This window comes from Lutra lutra, chromosome 2 (assembly GCF_902655055.1).
Source record: "Lutra lutra chromosome 2, mLutLut1.2, whole genome shotgun sequence".
NCBI classification, from domain to species: Eukaryota; Metazoa; Chordata; class Mammalia; order Carnivora; family Mustelidae; genus Lutra; species Lutra lutra.
Window position 1 is genome coordinate 60,481,180 of NC_062279.1, and position 8,739 is coordinate 60,489,918.

Below are 8,739 nucleotides of genomic sequence, written 5' to 3' on the forward strand. Positions count from 1 at the left end.
TTTCTTCCTCTGGGCACACCCCCACCCCGTCTTGTTTTTTGCCCCCCTCCCCCGCTCCCCGCTCTTTTCCTGGGACCAAATTTGAGGAAATCAATGGCACATGTCCTGCAGGGTACTTCTGCTCATCTAAGTGTTGCAGACAGAGCATTGTTCTTTCTCAACCTTAATTGTTCCCAAACAAGTGAGAGGGAATTCCTTCAAAATTGAACTGAGGGACACCTGGGTGGCTTAGTTGGTTAAGCGTCTGCCTTCAGCTTAGGTCATGATCCCAGGGTCCTGAGATCGAGCCCTGCATTGGGCTCCCTGCTCAGCGGGAAGTCTTCTTCTCCCTCTCCCCCTGATCTGTGTTCCCTCTCTCTCTCTTGCTCTGTCAAATAAATAAAATCTTAAAAAAAAAAAAAGTGGACTGTGCATAGTTTCTCCACAGTAGGAATGAACCTTAAAACAAAACAAAAAACAAAAACCCAAAAAACAAACAAACAAAAACCCCTTACGTGTGCATCTTCCTCATATCTGCGACCCTGTGCCTGATAAGGGAAGAAACCGTTGAAGTAGGTGGAATTGCAAATACTCCTAGAGATCTCAAGGCTCATCTCGAAGCTCTGTCTCAGAGGCACTGCAGACCCCCTTTTCTCCATGGGGTGGCAGTGTCACACCTGAAGGCGAGCTGCATCTAGACTGGAGGGGCACACACAGAGTCATGTAAGGCCTGGACCGGCTTTAACACCTGAACAGGTGAGGGCAGAGGGTCAAACCCTCTGAAGGATATGTTCAAATATCTTTGGTTTTCTAGCACCAAGACTTTAAAACACAGGGAGATAAACCATCCCTTGGGTTACAGGTGACTCTCCCTCACGTCAAATCTCTTGATGCTTTTGCTTTCTTTTGCTTTTTCCAGTGCTTAAGTTTCATATGATGGATTGAGGTTGACACCAATGACCGTGCATGCAAGCACGTTTTTCTTGAGCAGTTGACTCTGCTTGGTTTCTGACTTGCAGATCCCAGTTCTGGATACTTCCTAAGAGGAATAGGTGGTCCTCTAGGAGAAGCATTTTAAATGCCAGGCAACCAACTTAGAAAGGGGTTAAGAAAGTATTTCCTGGTTACCTTATAAATAACTCATCTAAGGTAATTTTCAAAGCTTTTTGTGTCTGGATATTAATTCTTCAGGTCTGACCTGCTGCTTGTTTGTCCCAGAGTTGAGTACAGGAAAGCTCTGAACTCTTGATAATGCACACAGGTGCATCTCAGCCTCATGGACCCCAGAATCTTCCCTGGTATCTGCTTGGCTTTCACACTTGAGCTCATCGGAACGTTGTACAATTGACCCTTGGAACCATGGGTCCACTTAAACGTGGATTTTTTTTTCAATCTAGTGCATACTGTAAATGTATTTTCTCTATGATTTTCTTAACATTTTTCTCTAGCTTACTTGATTATAATATTGTATCAGATAATACATGTAACGTAAAAACCATGTTAATCAACTTATCAATAAGGCTCTGGTTACCTGTTTTAATCCCCCATCTTTTGATTGTTCCTGATTTTTGAGGAAATTGGGATGCTCACTGTAGTTGCTCACTTGGAGGGGTCACTCTTACTCAAAGTAGGGCAATTAGCGAGGGCTTTATCCAAGTTGGTTTCTTGGCAACTTTTTTTTTTTAAATTTTTATTTATTTATTTGACAGAGATCACAAGTAGGCAGAGAGGCAGGCAGAGAGAGGAGGAAGCAGGCTCCCCACTGAGCAGAGAGCCCGATGTGGGGCTCAATCCCAGGATGCTGAGATCATGACCTGAGCAGAAGGCAGAGGCTTAACCCACTGAGCCACTCAGGCGCCCCTCTTGGCAACTTTTTGCTAAAATTCCCCTACCACCATTATTTTTTTTGCTTTTCCAGTGTATTGGGGTTGCTAGGAAGCACTTCATTTTTGTTAATGTCCGAGGCATTGGATGCTGCTCATGTGATTTTTGTCACAAATGCTGCTCTGACTTAGTAGCAGCGGTCCAAACTTAGGAATAGTTTTGTTTAAAAGTGTTCTGACAACTTCTGAGGCCTTCTCCTTCTCTGAAGGGTATGGAAAAGCTTCAACCCAACCTGTGGAAGGGGTCTACAAATACTAGCAAATATTGAAAATTACCTGTTGTTGTTTAGTAAAGTCTACTTGCCATTCTTCTCCAGGTCTGGTACCTTGAAGTTGTATCTCCTTTTAGAACTGGTGAAGACCCAGTCTTAGGACTGTGTTTAGGACAAATGTTACATTTTTGGACGATCTTTTTGAACAGTTCTCTGAAGATTGGGCCCCAGAGTAGATTTCTGGATCCACTGAAGAGTAGCAACTCACTCATGATGGGTGCTTTGGTAAATATGACTTTTTTTTCCCGTAAGATGTTCTGGGATAAGGATTATCCCTTGTTCATTATATTCCCAACTGGCTTTTAAAATTGTTTTATTATTATTTTTTAAAGATTTCATTTATTTATCTGAGGAGGAGAGAGAGAAAGAGCATGCGCGAGAACAAGCAGCTCGGAGAGGGAAAGGCAGGCTCCCTGCTGAGCTGGGAACCTGACTCCAGGACCCTGGGATCATGACCTGAGCCGAAGGCAGATGCTTAACCAACTGAACCACCCAGGCACCCTTCAGCTGGCTTTAATGCTGGCATTGTGTTCAAATCCCCATTCTTCAGCTCTTAAGAATTGAGTTGATTGGGTGCCTGAATGGCTCAGTGGTTAAGCCTCTGCCTTCAGCTCAGGTCATAATCTCAAGGTCCTGGGTTCAAGCCCCGTATCAGGCTCTCTGCTCAGCAGGGAGCCTGCTTCCTCCTCTCTCTCTGCCTAGTTGTGATCTTTGTCTGTCAAATAAATAAATAAAATCTTAAAAAAAAAAAAGAGTTGAGTCGATAGGGGTGCGTGTGTGGCTCAGTTGGTTAAGCATCTGCTTTCTGCTCAGGTCATGATCCCAGGCTCCCTGTTCAGCAGGGAGTCTGCTTTTCTCTTCCTCTGCCCCTCTCCCCTGCTCATACTCATGCTCGCTCCCCCTCTCTCCCTCACTCTCAAATAAATAAAATCTTAAAACAAAACAAAACAACCAGAGTGGATACTTAGTTAAGTCTAGATCTGGTACTAAAGCCATTATACAGGGTCTTTGTACAGGCTGCCAGCTTGATCTGCCAACTGCCCAAAGGAACAATCAAACCATCCAGTTTCTAATGTCTTTGGCAATGGACAATAGCTGATGGCTCACCACTGCATCCAGCTCTTGGTTTTCCCTCATCTGTAAAACTACCCCATCTGTTACCATCTCAAGGTCTGCATTTCCCAATGGTAGATCCTTATGGCTGGAATTAGTTATAATTAACTTCGCCTAATTAATCATGTAAGCACAGCAATAATGATTGACCATACAGGTTTTTGTAGTAGTTTTTTTTTTTTTAAATCTGTTTCCTGGAATCCAACTTCATCTGCAATACCTAGAGGTTTGGATGAATTCCTCCCTTCTAGGGGTCCCCAGAATAGCCTGACATTCCTGTACCAACCTGGAAGTAACCTTCTTTACTCACTTGGAAGGCAGCTGGTACCCCTGGAAGCAAGGTACCAGGCCGATTTTTCCAAGGGGTTTCATTGGCTTTATAAAGTTGAGGTTAGTTCCTTAAAGCTGTCTGGTCACATCGAGTCTATGCAGATCTCCCTCAAACAGGACATTCTGGTCAAAGTCTTGGTAATAAAACCAGTGTTTCCTATTGTGTCCTGACATAAGGAGAACAGATTCTTATTAAACTTATGCAAATAAATACACTGCCAAGAAAATAGAAGAATACTCACTAGGAATTTCTGAATTCTGGAGAGATCAGGCAGGGAGAAAAAGATAAATGTTTCATACTTGTTTACAAAGGATTATTTTACCAGATTTCAGTAAGTCAGGTCACTTAAGAGGAAAAGTTTCCTTAAATCTGGAAGAGCAAATGTTAGAGCACCAGCAACATTTCAAACAGGAGTCATATAACCATCTGCCTCAATTCATTTGGCCCCATGTTACTAATTTTTGTTCTGTTTGATGCAGTTTTCCCACTAGTGGTGAGAATTCCTACTCTCTTTAGCTTTATGATCTTAAAGCTATCAGAGACCTGTATTTGTCATTACAGTGCATCTGACAAGGAAATTCTGTGGCACACACTTCAATAATTAGAATTGCAGGTGAGGACATTATCCCAGGACATAGTAAAACCTTAGGAATTACGTAATTTCTGGAACAGTTAGCCATCAACCATATAATATAACCCAAGGAAATTTATCACCATTTATTTGACAATGCTTCCCATGTAATTTGATATACCAAATCAACAAGCCTAATTTGCCAAAAAGACTTCCTTTACAAGTTGAATTCTGGAAAGTTTGTCAGAAATATCTGAAGGCTTTAATAAGATTCTAAAGGCAAGTAACAGGGGTTACATAGATGTTTCAGCTTTCATCAAAGACCTAATAAAGACAAAACAGGCACTTCGTTTTTGTTGACAGATTCTATTAAAGATAAGAAAAACCACTTTGTTTATAATTTAGACTAATCTAAGAAAACTGTCATTTTAATAGAAAAACTAAATTCCATCTCATACAGTGTACTTCTGATATTAAGACCCATTCAATCCAAGGTGAATTTTAAAAAATTATGCAGTCGCTCCTTTTTTCCTCCCATCCTCTCCCATGTGGATGTTGAGACAAGGACGTCCAGGGCACTTTGAGGGTCTGAGTTCTTTTGGGTGCTGGGATGTGCGGACCAGAATCCCCAACAGGAATGAAGGGCTCCCGGCTTGTAGGAAGGCCAGTGGGACTGCTCGGACCCAAGAGAATGGCCTTGCCAAGGGCGTGCCCTCCCACCAGGTGGCCACGTCCAAAAACTGTTCCACAGGAGGGTAGAGAATCCAGCCCTTTTGTCCCAGTTCAGGGTGGTTCTGAAGGGTAACCCAACATTTGGAACTCTCAGAGAGTCAACTAAGGCTTCTGTTGATGCTTCACTTCTCACCTGATCTTGTTCTCTGACTCTCCCTTCTCCTCTGCAGGTGGGGCTCACTCTGTAGTTAACTTGTTTACACACTAATCTCCATCATCTCACTCCCCATGACCATGCACAAAATTCCTTTTCCAAAGATGCCCATTGCACAAAAGCCTTCTACAACTTTCCTTTTATATTCAGAGTTTGTCCCAAGTTTTCTATTTAAATAACCAATCTTGCTTTCCTTGCATACAGAGTTGTTTCCCTCATTTCCAGTAATCCTAAAACTTAGCATGAAATGGACTTTCAGGAAACACAGGAACTTCTACAACTAATGCTGACCCCTCTAAAGACCTGTTCATTTTAATTAAACAGCTGTAATTATCCTTGATATAAAGTATTTTCCTAGATCATATAAACTTAAACGTTTGGGTTAGTTTTCATTTTTCTGAGTTTTAGAATGCCCAATTCTCACAAGAGCTGGCCTTTAAACCAATTAAAAAGAGCTCGTCTACAAATTAATTTTAGCAGTATCATCCAGAGGTAGAGAAATTATCCTCCATTTACATCACATGTGGACACACGAACAAATTCTCAAGCAAGACGCAAACAAAATGTTATAGCCTTTGTTTTAGTGGTATCTGTGGAGAACACATTAAAGGCCTAATTTTCATATATCTGCCTTTTACAAATCTAATTACAAGACAGCATTAGGATTTATGGATCCGTTAGTCATTTTTCTCCAGAGTCTAAGGACTACTGTGGCCAAGCAGTGTAGCAGCAAGAACAAAGACCACCTTATTTCTTTTCAGAGGTTCGTAACTCAACGTTCCCCAGTCTGGTGGTCGGCAGGATATGGCCCAAAGGGCTACATTTGGGAATCAAATGGTCATTTCCCATTTTCCAGTTAGAACAGGACTAGTTTTATCATAGGATATGGAAAGCGTCAGGGATAAGCAAAACAAATGAAGCCCAGAGGACCTCTGTGAGCCTGGGCTCCTCCCCAGAAGTCCCGGCCTCCCTAATGAACAAGCAGCTTCCTGGCCACCCCTTTCTGCATGAAGCAAGGAAAAGGAGGCTCAGAGAGCCAAACCAGGGAAGAAGGAATCAGGGGCTGCCGCACACGAAGTACTCACCAACAGGTTTGTCTACACTGAAACCCTGAACCAGTTCCTTGCTGCCAGAGCTGAAGGCTGAAGGTCAGGGGCACGCAGGTGGGCCCTAGGACGAAGAGCCTACGCTTGGCCCGGCCACTGGACTCCCATTACCAACTGGGGGCCACACAACCCAGGCAAAAACGCCCAGCCGGCTCTTCAGCTTTGTAACCAAACCCATGTCTCCGGCTGGAGGCGCCGAGGAGCCAGCCACTGAGCGGTCCAGGCTGCAGCAAGGATGCGGCAAAGAAAAGGCATATTGGAGGGGCACCTGGGTAGCTCAGATGGTTAAGCGTATACCTTTGGCTCAGGTCACCATCTCAGGGTCCTGAGATCGAGCCCCACATCAGGCTCCCTGCCCAGCAGGGAATCTGCTTCTCCCTCTGCCTCTGCTGCTCCCCTTGCTCCTACACTCTCTAGCTCTCCCTCTCAAATGAATTAAAAAAAAAAAAAAAAAAAAGGCATATTGGAGAAGCAGCCAAAGGAGGAGACTGGAGGGCAAACCTCCAATCCACCTCTGGGAAGGAAGGAGAGTCAGGGACTTTTAAAGGCAAAAAGGAAAGAGGTATGAGTAAGAAGCTGCAGCTGTGCTTAGTAGGCTCACTAACCCTTCGGCTGCCGGCATCAAACTCACCATCTTATAGCACTTGGGCCCATACATTTCAGTTGAATCAGTGCAAGCCTCGGCCGCTCTCCTGGACCACCAGGATTCTTTGTACAACGTGTTTCCTACCAGCAATGTGGATGTGCTCACCTGCTGTCACTGGCGCCTGAGCACAGGCTCTATTGATCCGCACGCTGTGCAAGGGTAAAATTGGGAGTGCTAGGATGTGGATTCAAGTCTTAATTCTGCCCTGTTGCCTGAGGAACTCCCAGTGCTTTTATGTTTGTTGTGGGGTGTTTGTAAATACTTCACATGAGACTAAGGATTAAATGAGAAAATGAAGAAAAAAAGGCATTTTGTCAATTTCAAATAAGGCAACTAGTGGTAGTAGATGACGATGGTGTCCGAGCTCATTTGGGATTTTAGTTCTGGAGAAGCCTCACTCATGAACCAGTTTAGCTGGGGATTGCCCACTCTTAGGATTTCTCCAAGCCTTGCTTGGGGTCGCCTGTCCTCAGTACCAGAGCCTGGAGCACCACTGTGCCCCTTCCAGCAGAGAGTCTCACAAGCATACCTGGCCATCACCTTGCTCAGCCAACGGTTCCAGGGTGTCATAGGAATTACTCATTTCCAAGAGGCAGGACTCCAGATGGGGGTTCTGATAAGAGTGGGGGCCCACACAACCCAGGCAAAAATTCCCAGCAGGCTCTGGGATCGAGCTCCGGGAGTTACACTACTGGTCAGGGGTGCTCTGTCCGTGCCTGGCAGGTGTTGTGGTGAAGACATGCTTGGTATAGAGCTTACTGCTGTCTAGAAGATTGGAGAACTTGTAGTTGCCCACACAGGTGCCATTGAGCAAGAGCTTGAAGTTGGCCCAAAGCCATGAGGAGATGACAGGCAGCATTCCTGGAACATGGAGAGGTGGCCTGCCTAGGGAAGGGCTTAGGGACCAGGGCACCTGGGGGCCACCTGGATCTCTAGCTCTTCAGTTGCCTGTGGCATGGCCCCGAGATTCCCCCTTCTCCTCCCAGTGAATGCAATTATTAACCTTTAGTTTTATGGTGATGCTTACCATCTGTGTTTGGCCTCATCACAGTTCTTTTGATCAGATGGGGGTAATCAGGCCCCATCAGGCCCTGTATATTGATTCTTCTTTTTTTTTTTTTAATTTTATTTATTTATTTGACACAGAGAGAGATCACAAGTAGGCAGAGAGGCAGACAGAGAGAGGGGGAAGCAGTCTCCCCGCCGAGCAGAGAGCCTGATGTGGGGCTCGATCCCAGGACCCTGGGATCATGACCTGAGCTGAAGGCAGAGGCTTTTTTTTTTTTTTTTTTTTTTATTTGACAGACAGAGATCACAAGTAGGCAGAGAGGCAGACAGATAGAGAGAGAGGGGGAAGCAGGCTCCCTGCAGAGCACAGAGCCCGATGTGGGGCTCGATCCCAGGACACTGGGACCATGACCTGAGCTGAAGGCAGAGGCTTTAACCCACTGAGCCACCCAGGTGCCCCGAAGGCAGAGGCTTTAACCCAGTGAGCCACCCAGGTGCCCCCTGTATATTGATTCTTGGCTGAGGTTGTTTCAGCCCTACTTGTGCCCAGCAGACGAGAATGACCAAGGCCTGGGTAAATGAAAGCTAATGAAGACCTAAGGGATGGGCTAGGCCAGGGTTCATAAGAATAAGGAAGGAAATGGTAGTTATAATTTGTCAAGTGCCTCCTAAGTAGTAATGTACATACATCATCACATTTATTCCCAACAATCCTATAAAGGAGATATTCTCATTTTGCAGATGAGAAAATGGAGTCAGTGACTTGATTTTGTCTTTGTAAATTATTGACTTCTCTGTTACAAGGGAGAAAAGCTTGGAATAAGTTGACTAATAATAATAATCTTTAAATGTATTTTTTAAAAGTTATTTATTTTTTAAGAAATCTCTACACCCACCATGGGGCTTGAACCCATGACCCCAAGATCAAGAGTCACATGCTCTTC